Here is a 10784-nt window from a genome sequence, read left to right as displayed (position 1 = left end):
CCTGAGGAATAGCCCAACCCTACCTATCAAGCCAGTACCTGAATTCTTGGACCCTGAGAACAAGTCCACTATCCTGATATTTGTCTAGTCCCTTCAGGACTTGCACATGCTGTTCAGTTGGCCATCGAGGGGTTGAGAATTGGAGTATCACCTAGCTCAGTCCAAGGTTGCTTGCACCTGACCAGTCCCTTGGGGCTTGAGGATGGGCTAACCAAATCAGCTGAAATCACCACACCTGACACCCACCTGCACATGCCAAAAGGTAGAGCTTCTTCACTTCTTTACACAAAGTAGCAGTGTTAGTTCATTGGAGAACAGGAAGTCACAAATATGCCTGTATGAGGCTGAGTGAAGAGGTCCTTGTCCCAAAATCTTTTCTGCAGAGAGCCTCAGGGCAGTCATTTCCTATGGCTCTCATCTACACTGTAGCCTGGAAGCACACAACAGTGTGTGTCTGAACCAAGAGCCAAGAGCCCTGGGACAAGGGTGTGTTATGAAAACAGATCATGTTCCTGACAATGTAGGATGTGGAGCTGGCACTGCCACCTCAACCTCCACAGAGACCTTAGCACATTTTTTCAGTAGCTTTCGCAGCTGCCCTGTCAGGGTTGGTGACTGTGCTCATCATTTGGGTATTCATATGCAGACCAGGTGGCCCAGCTCTGCAAAACCATCCCTACAACCCCATCACTGAAAATGAAGCTCAGGGCACCAGTCACTCTACTGTCCAGCATATTATCTGAAAGAACAGAGAGCACCTCATGACTAACAAAGATCCAGTATATATTAATCTCTTTTTTCTATAGCTGGCTGTTACCCACAAGCACCACCTACTAGTTTGTCAGCTGAATAGCACAACCCAATATAAAACTGGCCAACAGACATGCAGGGGGCTATAGAAGCAAAGTCAAAATACTCTATCCAATATACTCTACTCTATGGTCACAACTTTATGGAGGGTTGAAATAAAATAAAATAAGAAGGGAAGAACAAAACCAACCAAGTGAATGTAAATTCACCAACAAGAAGTGCAAGCCAAATAAAAAGGAACCAGTGTAAGAATATTTAGCACCATGAAAAATCTGAAAGCTGTGATCCAACTAAAGGACCACAATAGTTCTCTAATAATGAACCTTAATCAAAAAGGAAATTCAAAAATAACAGACAAGGGATTCAAAGTGTGGATTGTAATAAAGATCAATAGGGTTCAGGAGAAGTTTCAAAACCAACACAAGGAAACCACAAAAGCAAATCAGGAAATAAAGAGAGAGATATCTTCAAACAGAACTTTTGGAAATGAAGAATTCACTTATGAAATTTCAAGGTACAGTTGAAAGCTTTAATGATAGCCTAGACTGAGCAGGAGAAAGAATTTTAGAGCTTTAAGACTGATCTCTTAAATTAACCTAGTCAGGAAAACAATAAAAAATTTTTTTTAAAAAGCAAACAATGCCTTCAAGAAATATGGAATTATATAAAGTAACCAAACCTATGACTTACAGGCATTTCTTGGGGATAAGAAAAAGGAAGACATTTTCAAAACATATGTAAGAGAGTAATGGATGAAGTTTCCTGATCTTGCTAGAGATGTAAACATCAGATATAAGAAATTCAGAAAACACCTGAGAGATACTATGTAATATGAACATTACCAAGGATAATAGTCATCAGACTATCTGATATGGTTTGGCTGTGTCCCCATCTAAATCTCATCTTGAATTTCCACATGTTATAGGAGGGTCCTGGTGGGTGGTAACAGAGTCATGAGGGCAGGTCTTTCCCCTGCTGTTTTCATATAAATAAGTCTCATGACGTCTGATGGTAATATAAGGGAGAGTTTCCCTGCACAAGCTCTTTCTCTTTGCCAGCTGCCATCCATGTAAGATATGACTTGATTGTCCTTGCCTTCTGCCATGATTGTTAGGCCTTCCCAGTCATGTGAAACTGTAAGTACAATAAACCTCTTGCTTTTGTAAATTGCCCAGTCTCAGATATGTCTTTATCAGCAGCGTGAAAACAGCCTAATACACTGTACAAGGTCTACATGAAAGAATAAGTCTTAAAGGAAGCCAGAGAGAAGCATCAATTCATCTATAAAGAGAATTCCATCAGACTAACAGTGGACTTTTCAGAAGAAGTATCACAAACCAGAAGAGTTTGAGTGCTTATATTTAGCTTCCTTAGAGAAAACAAAAATGTCAGACAAGAATTTTATATCTTGTCAAACTAAGCTTCATAACTGAAGATAAGTAAAGTTTTCCCCAGACAAACCAATGCTAATGGAAGTCATCATGACTAGACCATCCCTACAAGAAATACTCAAAGGAGTTCTAAACAGGGAAACAAAAGGATAATGCTTGCTATCATTAAAGAATACACAAGTACAAAACTAACAGATCCTATGAAGCAATAACATCACTGAGACTCCAAGGCAACTAGCTAACAAAACTATCAAAGTAGTAAAACCTCACATATCATTATTAACCCTGAATTTAATGGTCTAAATGCTCAATGTAGTAAATATAGAGTGCCAAATTGGATTAAAAAGCAAGACCTAATGATCTGCTGCCTAGAAGAGACCTATCTAATGGCTAAAAAAACCTTACAGATTCAAAGGGATGAATAAAGATATATCATGTAAAAGGAAAACAAAAATGAGCTGAAGTAGCTATTCTTTTATAAAACAAAACAGACTTTAAACAAACAACAGTTAAAAAAAAAAGACAAGACCATTATGTAATGATAAATCGTTCAATACAATAAGAAGATTTAACTATTCTAAATGTATATGAACCCAACACCAGAGCACCTGGATTTATGCACCAAATACTACCAGACCCATGAAAACAAATTGATAAGAATGTAACAGTGGGAGATTTCAGCACACCACTGACAACACTAAACAGGTCATTGAGCCACAAAATCAACAAAGAAAGTCTGGAATTAAAGTGGGCTATAAAACAAATGGACCCCCAATCTGAAGCAAGTACATTTTTCTCATCTGTGCATGGAACGTTCTCAAAAATTGACCATATGCTTGGCCACAAAGCGAGTTTTAAGAAATTAAAAAAGCTTAGTCATGAGTATTTGCTTGGACCACAGTAGAATAAAATTAGAAATCAACAGCAAGATTAACTGTCAAAACAACACAAGTACATGGAAACTAAACAACTTGCTCCTGAATGACTTTCTGGTAAATAAAATAAAATAAATAAAGCAGCAATTTAAAAATAAATTAAAATGAATGAAAATAGAGACACAACATACTAAAACTGAGACTCAACAAAAGCAGGGCTAACAGGAAAGCTTATAGCACTAAACACCTACATCAAAATGAAAGAAAGAACTCAAATTAACAATGTTGTGTCATACATCAACAAACTATAAAAACAAACTATACCCAAATTTAGAAGAAAAAAATAACAAAGATCAGAGCATAACTAAACAAAATTAAAACAAAAAATGATATAAAGGATCAACAAATGAAACAGAAAGTCAAATACTGCACATTCTCATACGTGGGGAATAAACAATGAGTACACGTGGACATAAAGATGGAAATAATAGATGTTAAGCATTCCAAAAGAGTGAAGGATGGGAAAGGGGTGAGTTGAAAAATTACCTGTTGAGTACCATGTTCAGTATTTGGGTCATGGGTACACTTGAAGCCCAATCCCCACCAGTATGCAATAAACTCATGTAACAAACCTGTACGTGTATCTCCTGAAACTAAAATAGAAGCAAACAAACAAAAAATACTTTCAGAATTAGATAGTTTGTGCTTGCTCAGGTAGTAGGTAAATTTTACAAAATAGGATACCTTATGTGCTTTCTATTTATATGTACATAAAAATCTGAGATAGTAAAAGTACAGTCTTAAAACATAGCAAGATGAGTAGGACTAGAAGATAGTTACATGATAAATTGTCATCAAGGAAATATAAAATTGATTCTGAATTTGGTTATGTGCCCTAGGAATATGTGAAATTTATTGAACTTTTAGTGCAAAATAATGGGATTGGGGAAAAAAAATCCTAATTTCTGAAATCCAAAACTCAATCATGAATAGGAAAATGGCCTTATAACTCTTCAATTCACCTACTAAGAGATGGCCTACTGAGGTCATAATGCTCACAATGTATGTACCCCAAAATATACCTTCCATATTTGTCAGTTTCATGCATCAACAACTCATATTTTAAAATGTGACATTTTAGATGAGTTCTGTACTTCACATGCTATCTCCCATCACTACTCTATACAAGAAAATCAGTAGCCAGAAAAATTATCCTAGATATTGTCCAGATCCAGCAATCACTTCTGATACCAAATAGTCTATAGTGAACCTAGGATGTTTGAAACTAAACATCTCTACCTAGGTTTCTTACCTTGTAATATTTTGTCACTTCCTAAAGGCAAAAACATTAGTTTCCTCCTTTTTCTAGTTTTCTGATATGTTTAACATCTGTTTGTTGCAACTCTTTATTTTCTAATACAAATCTATTCCTTTTCTATTTACCAGTGAAACAGTAAATATGTACTAAAAATTCATTTAATAATTAATTTTATTAAAGAGCAATTTGTAGAGGATTTATACTTTTTTATTTTATTTAAGAAATTATATAAAGTAAAAGGAATAGATAATAATATAGTGAGTACCTACGTATTTACCAACCAAGTTAATGATAACATATTACAATTATTAGTTGAAGTTTTCTGAATTTTTCTTTCTCTCTCACAAAGGACATCACAAACGTTAACTTAGTTTTTATCATAATTAAACACATTTTGCACTTAGGATTCCCATGCATATGAACTATGTAATATGGAATATTGTTTTGAATGCTTTTGAAATATAAATAAACTATGTCACACTCCACTTATAAGTTTGAGATCTTTCCCACCTGTATGTTAAGGAGAGTTCAATCAAATTAATTGTTTTTTTATTGTATAAATATTTCTTTTATTCATTCTTGTTTTGGTGAACATATAAGTCATTTTCAAATTTTCCCTATTCTGAAATAATTGTTATAATAACAATTTTTATTCTAGCCTGACATGTAAAAAGCTAGAAGTCACCATTGTGTCCTAACAGCAAACAAAAAGTTGAACAAACTGAAAAATCAACAACTCTTTTCCTGTTGGAGAGGTAGGGTCACAAGGCAAACAATTGCTTCCAAAATTGGAGAAACCAACAGGCAAATGTCATTTTTTGTTCTATTTCTTCCTTTGTCAGTTTGATAAAGAACTTTTACAGTTTTATGAATTATTTGTAAAGAAAATTATCTATTAGACTGAATGATTTTATAACTGGGCAATAAGTTTATTTTGAACTCTAGTTATATTTCTACTCACCATGGTTTTACAGTAATGGCATCTTTCCTTTCTTAATTTCTATTTATGCTTTTTCTTTTATTTTTTTCTTGATTAATGACTTATAAAGCTTATTTTTTTTCATTTGTTTCCATGAAATATCTTTTACCTTTGTTGATATTCTGTATTCTAGCTAGATCTTAGGATTTACTAATTTATCGTCTGGAAAATATTTTCATATATTTTATTTATTTGAATATATCACATTAGAGTTTTAGAAATTGATTAAGCTGTATGCTTAGCTTAGTTCACTAAACATACATATTTTTAAATCTTAGCCTTGGGCACTATGCATTTTACTTTCTGTACCAAACACTTTACTAATCTCACAAATGTTTTGACATATCATATTACAAATATTCACTTCTGATTATTTTATAAGTTACATCTTTATTACTACTTTGACTCACAAAATATTTAGATGTTTTCAAAGGTCTCAATTATAGAATTTTCTTTTCACTTGTCACATTTTTGTTCGCAAATTCTAATTTAAAGACAAAATTGTAACAAAAGTCTTAGTCTAAAATCTCCAGTTTTAATGTATTTTGAGTCCTAGTGCATAGTCAATATTTACTAAAGTTGCATGTGCTTGAAAAGCTTGTGTATTTTCTAATTTTGTGATTTTTTTTTTATATTTAACTTTTGGGTGATCAAGTTTAATTTTTGTTTTTAAAAATGTCTAAATTAAATTTACATTTTTGCTTATTTGATCTATCACTTAAAGAGAGCAGTGTACTGATATCTTTCATTATGAAGGGGAATTTGATTTTTAGTGGTATTTTTTCTTTTGTTACTTTACCTGTTTTGAAACACAAATATTAGTTAACAATATAATTGGTTATCATGTAAAGCTTGATATACCTAAAAATGTTCACTTTTCTTTAAATCTAAATTTGTCTAATGTATCAATTCAAGCTCATTTTTGGATTCTGTTTGTTCCCCAGCTAAATATTTTTTCTTTTTCTTCCTTTTTTTTTGAGATAGAGTCTTGCTCTGTTGCCCAGGCTGGAGTGCAGTGGCATGCTCTCGGCTCACTGTAACCTCCAACTACTGGATTCAAGCAATTCTCCTGCCTCAGCCTCCCAAGTAGCTGGGACTAAAGGCGCCCACCACCACACCCAGCTAATTTTTGTATTTTTAGTAGAGACGGGTTTTCACCATGTTGGCCAGGATGGCCTCGATCTCCTCACCTAGTGATCCACCCACCTCAACCTCCCAAAGTGCTGGGATTACAGGCATGAGCCACCGGGCCTGGCCAATCTTCTTCCTTATATAGACTTAGTGCACCTAGTAAAATGCATTGCTATTTCTCTCTCTTTTTAAATTTATTCAATTGTAATAATTTCGATCTTCAAAACAGACATTTAGACCATTTCTAGTATAGTTTGTCTCTTGTTATTCTTAGATTTCTTTTGTGCTTTCTGTTTACCTGATTTACCTTTCTGGAAGATATCCATTATCTTTCTCTTAGATTTTACATCTTAAAATACGTATAAGATTTCTATACTTAAAAGTTAATCACAATTTTTTTCTTCCATCTGAGTAAAATACATACCTTAGAATCATTTAAATGAGACCACACATTGCCATTCAAATGTTAGGGTTTTCCAGTGTTGAATTCCAAATTGTTTTGAGTAATTTAGTCGTTTTTTATCTTACATATTATCTGTGTTCAGTTTTCTTCTTCTAGAACATTCTTTAGAAATTATTTGAACAAAAATACTATTTGTCCAAGCATGCCTTCAGCTCATTTCTTGTAGCTGAATGATACTTTGGTCAATTCAAAATTCCAGTTTGCCAAATTTTCTCAGAACTTTGAAAAACTCTCTACTCAACTCTAACTTCAATATTTTCTCTTTTAAAAGTTTTCTACACTGTATAATAGCAATTATTTGTGTGCCTCTAATTTTATTTTAAATATTTTATTTCTTTAGGATGTTTAGCAGTTTCATTTCAATTTATTTAGATTTGATTTTTTTCTTTATCATATTTGGAATTTATAAAGGTTCTTAGTATCTGGTGATATATGCCAGTTTTCTCCTGAATATTTCCTTCCCTGCTCTTTTAAATTTTTCCAATTCTTAATTCCTTTGTTTTCTATTTTGAAAAAAAAAAAGTTTTTATATCTATTTTCTAATGTATAGGAATGATTAAAATAATTTCCTTAATTATCTCATCAGTTATATCTAAACAGGTGCTTAATCCCTGCATTCATTTTTTGAATTTCAATGATTATATGTTTTATAGGTACAGATTATATATTTTTTAATGTCTGTACTTTACATAGTATTTTATTTTGTCATGTTTTATATATTACTAATGTTTAAAAATTATTTGGTATATTTATCTTTTTCATCTATAGCCAATATTTTTATTTTCTGGACTTTGACATTTATAATTCTGCTATTTCATGTTTACTCTGACTCCCTTTCATAGTGGTATGTTTTCTTGTTCATTTTGTAATTCAGAACTGTGATCTTATACTTTGTTGCTTTAATCTGTGGAAATCCTGTGAGGTCCAGTATAGATGTTTGCTTGCTTCTACCAGGTGATCTAGGGATCAACTGGTTTCTTACTACATTTTTATATTAATTTTCTAGCTTTTTATGTGATTGATGACATGGGTGATAAAATTTGTAATCCAAAACCCATTTGATGATAGGCTTTGTGATTTTGAATTCTTACTAAGACTTTTTTTTTTCTTTTTCTCACTAAGATCTCAGGTCAAGATAGACTTGCTTTAATTCCACTTCCCTTTTCTTTGTAAGCAAGTTTAATTTCTATTCCCTCTTTCCCTTACCCAGTAGCTGTTGAGGAGCTTAGCTTTGGTTCAAGTGGTTTCAAAGCATTGTCTTCCATACCTGCATGGCCATTACATTTTTCACACAGTCCCCAAGAGGCAGTTAAAATATTGTAAAGGATTCACCTCTATAATCTTAGCAGCTTTTTTATTTTTGATCTCTGGAATTTCACTTCTTTAGATATCCTACCATCTAAAGTAGTGTTTGCCATATATTTTTAATAGTTTCCAAAGTGTTTGGATACATTCCTAGTTGATACCTGGATCTCTCCTAATGAATTCACTTGCCTGCCAGCTCGCTGTAGCACAAATTTTTATTCATTTTAACATATCTTGATTTAGAGCCACAAGAAAAAAATTCATTCATTTTTCCTTTTTAACCTGCTTCCTAATCACTACTTTTACAACTTCCTATTAAAGCTCTCTTCTTGGAGCCCATCCAACCTTGACAATGAAGCACTATTATTATTAATAATAATATATTCAGTCCCTAATATGAACTTAGGTGAAATTAAGTACATTGCACATACTGATTCACTTAATCCTAGGAAGTAATTACTATTATTATGTTCATTGCAATAATAAAAAATCTGAGCTATAGAGTAGGTGATAAAATGAGTAAATGATTAATATTTGAATCTAGAGATCTGTCTTCAGACCCCAACCTTACGATAACTATCCTATGTGATTTACTACTTCACATTCTATATTTTTTGATCTCCTATATTAATTTGATATTTAGCTTTCTAGTTATCACTTTCCTTTTAAAACCAACTTCTGCCATAATAACATAAATTTCAAAATACACAGGGTAACTCATCAAAAACACTAGAATAGTGTCCATTGACATTTTTTCAATAGCAGTAATTTTTACATCTAATTCACTCTATTACATACCTCAAAAATTCTACTCTGGACCTTAGTTGCCGCCCCTGGAATAATAAACTCCAAACATATTCTGCTATTCTTTTAGTGCTTTCAATATCTTATCCACAGCAAACCTCACATTTAAGATCAGAGAACCTTTCACAGGGAGAAGACTCATTATCTCTCCTTACCTCAGTTTCCTCATCTGTAAAGTAATGCTCCTTCTCCAAATGTTTTATAACCTAAAAAGGTAGTATGTATAAAGCTGTAACATAAACCATAGAGAATGCATCTGATTCTGATTAAATTCCTAAAATGTATTCCATTAAAGTCCTAAAATGCACTGTGATTAAAGTCCTAAAATGCACTAACTTGTCTTTCTCGTACTTCATCTCTGCTTCGTATTTCTTCTTTCATTGACTAATTCTGCCTGCCATAATTATTTAATTTATATAATTGTAATCATTTACTTTATATAATTTACGTGTTTATATTCTGACATTGCTGGCTCTCAGAGAAGTATCACAGTGTTACTGCCTAAAAAGCAATTGTACCAAATGGTTAATGAACGGAAAATGATTATTTGTGAAAATGTTTTTCATGCTAGCATGATAGATTTTATACTTATATGTTCTGTGTTTTACTCACTCTAGTAAATTATTGGAGGCTTTGGGGTTAAAATATAACACTTTATAATTTCCTCCACTTAAAATAATGATAAATAATATCTGGTTGGTATTTTTTGCAGTACATTTGTTTTCAGGAGCAGAGTATTGATTTTAAAGTATTTATTTGCCTGTATTTGAGAAAATACCAGTATGGTAAAGCAAGTCTAGATTAATAAAACAATGCCTTTGTATCTAACTCTTTGTATAATATCAAAAAAGACAATCTTTTTTTCTATAACAAACATTTGGAAATTTGACAAGTATGAAACATTTGCCTGGCATGACCACTGGCTTTTTTCTTGCAATCAAGTCAAATGTTTATAGCAAATAAACCTTATAGTTTAAAAATAGTTTTAAATTCTTTATGTTCCTAGCATACAAATACTTGTGTAATATTAATCCTGTAGTTATTTAAATCCTTTTTTTTTTTTTTGAGACAGAGTCTTGCTCTGCCGCCCAGGCTGGACTGCAGTGGTGCGATCTCGGCTCACTGCAAGCTCCGCCTCCTGGGTTCACACCATTCTCCTGCCTCAGCCTCCGGAGTAGCTGGGACTACAGGCGCCCGCCACCACACCCGGCTAATTTTTTGTATTTTTATAGAGATGGGGTTTCACCGTGTTAGCCAGTATGGTCTCGATCTCCTGACCTCATGATCTGCCTGCCTCGGCTTCCCAAAGTGCTGGGATTACAGGCGTGAACCACTATTTAAATACTTTTAAGGAAAATAATCAAATTATGCTTTTTTCTTGATTTTTTTGTGGCATGTTACTGACCTATTTAAAAATTTTGACCCAGATAATCTGTCAGTTTATATTAATTTTGAAAATAAGGATTAGATTTTATAATGTCAATTACATATAGTGGGAATTATAAGAGTGTTTTGTATATTAGAAGGAACAATCAGAGGATTTAAGGCTGTAACATTGATGTATTTATTTATCATGGAATTTTATTCTCATTTTTATAAAAGGATATTAGCTGGAGTGCATTGGCATCATCTCGGCACGCTGTGGCCTTGATCTCCCAGGCTCAAGTGATTCTCCAACCTCAGCCTTCCAGTAGCTAAGATTACAGAT

This window comes from Trachypithecus francoisi, unplaced genomic scaffold (genome assembly GCF_009764315.1).
Source record: "Trachypithecus francoisi isolate TF-2019V2 unplaced genomic scaffold, Tfra_2.0 Lachesis_group1, whole genome shotgun sequence".
Taxonomy (NCBI): Eukaryota; Metazoa; Chordata; class Mammalia; order Primates; family Cercopithecidae; genus Trachypithecus; species Trachypithecus francoisi.
The sequence above is the reverse complement of the archived record's forward strand: the minus strand, read 5'-3'. Positions refer to the sequence as shown.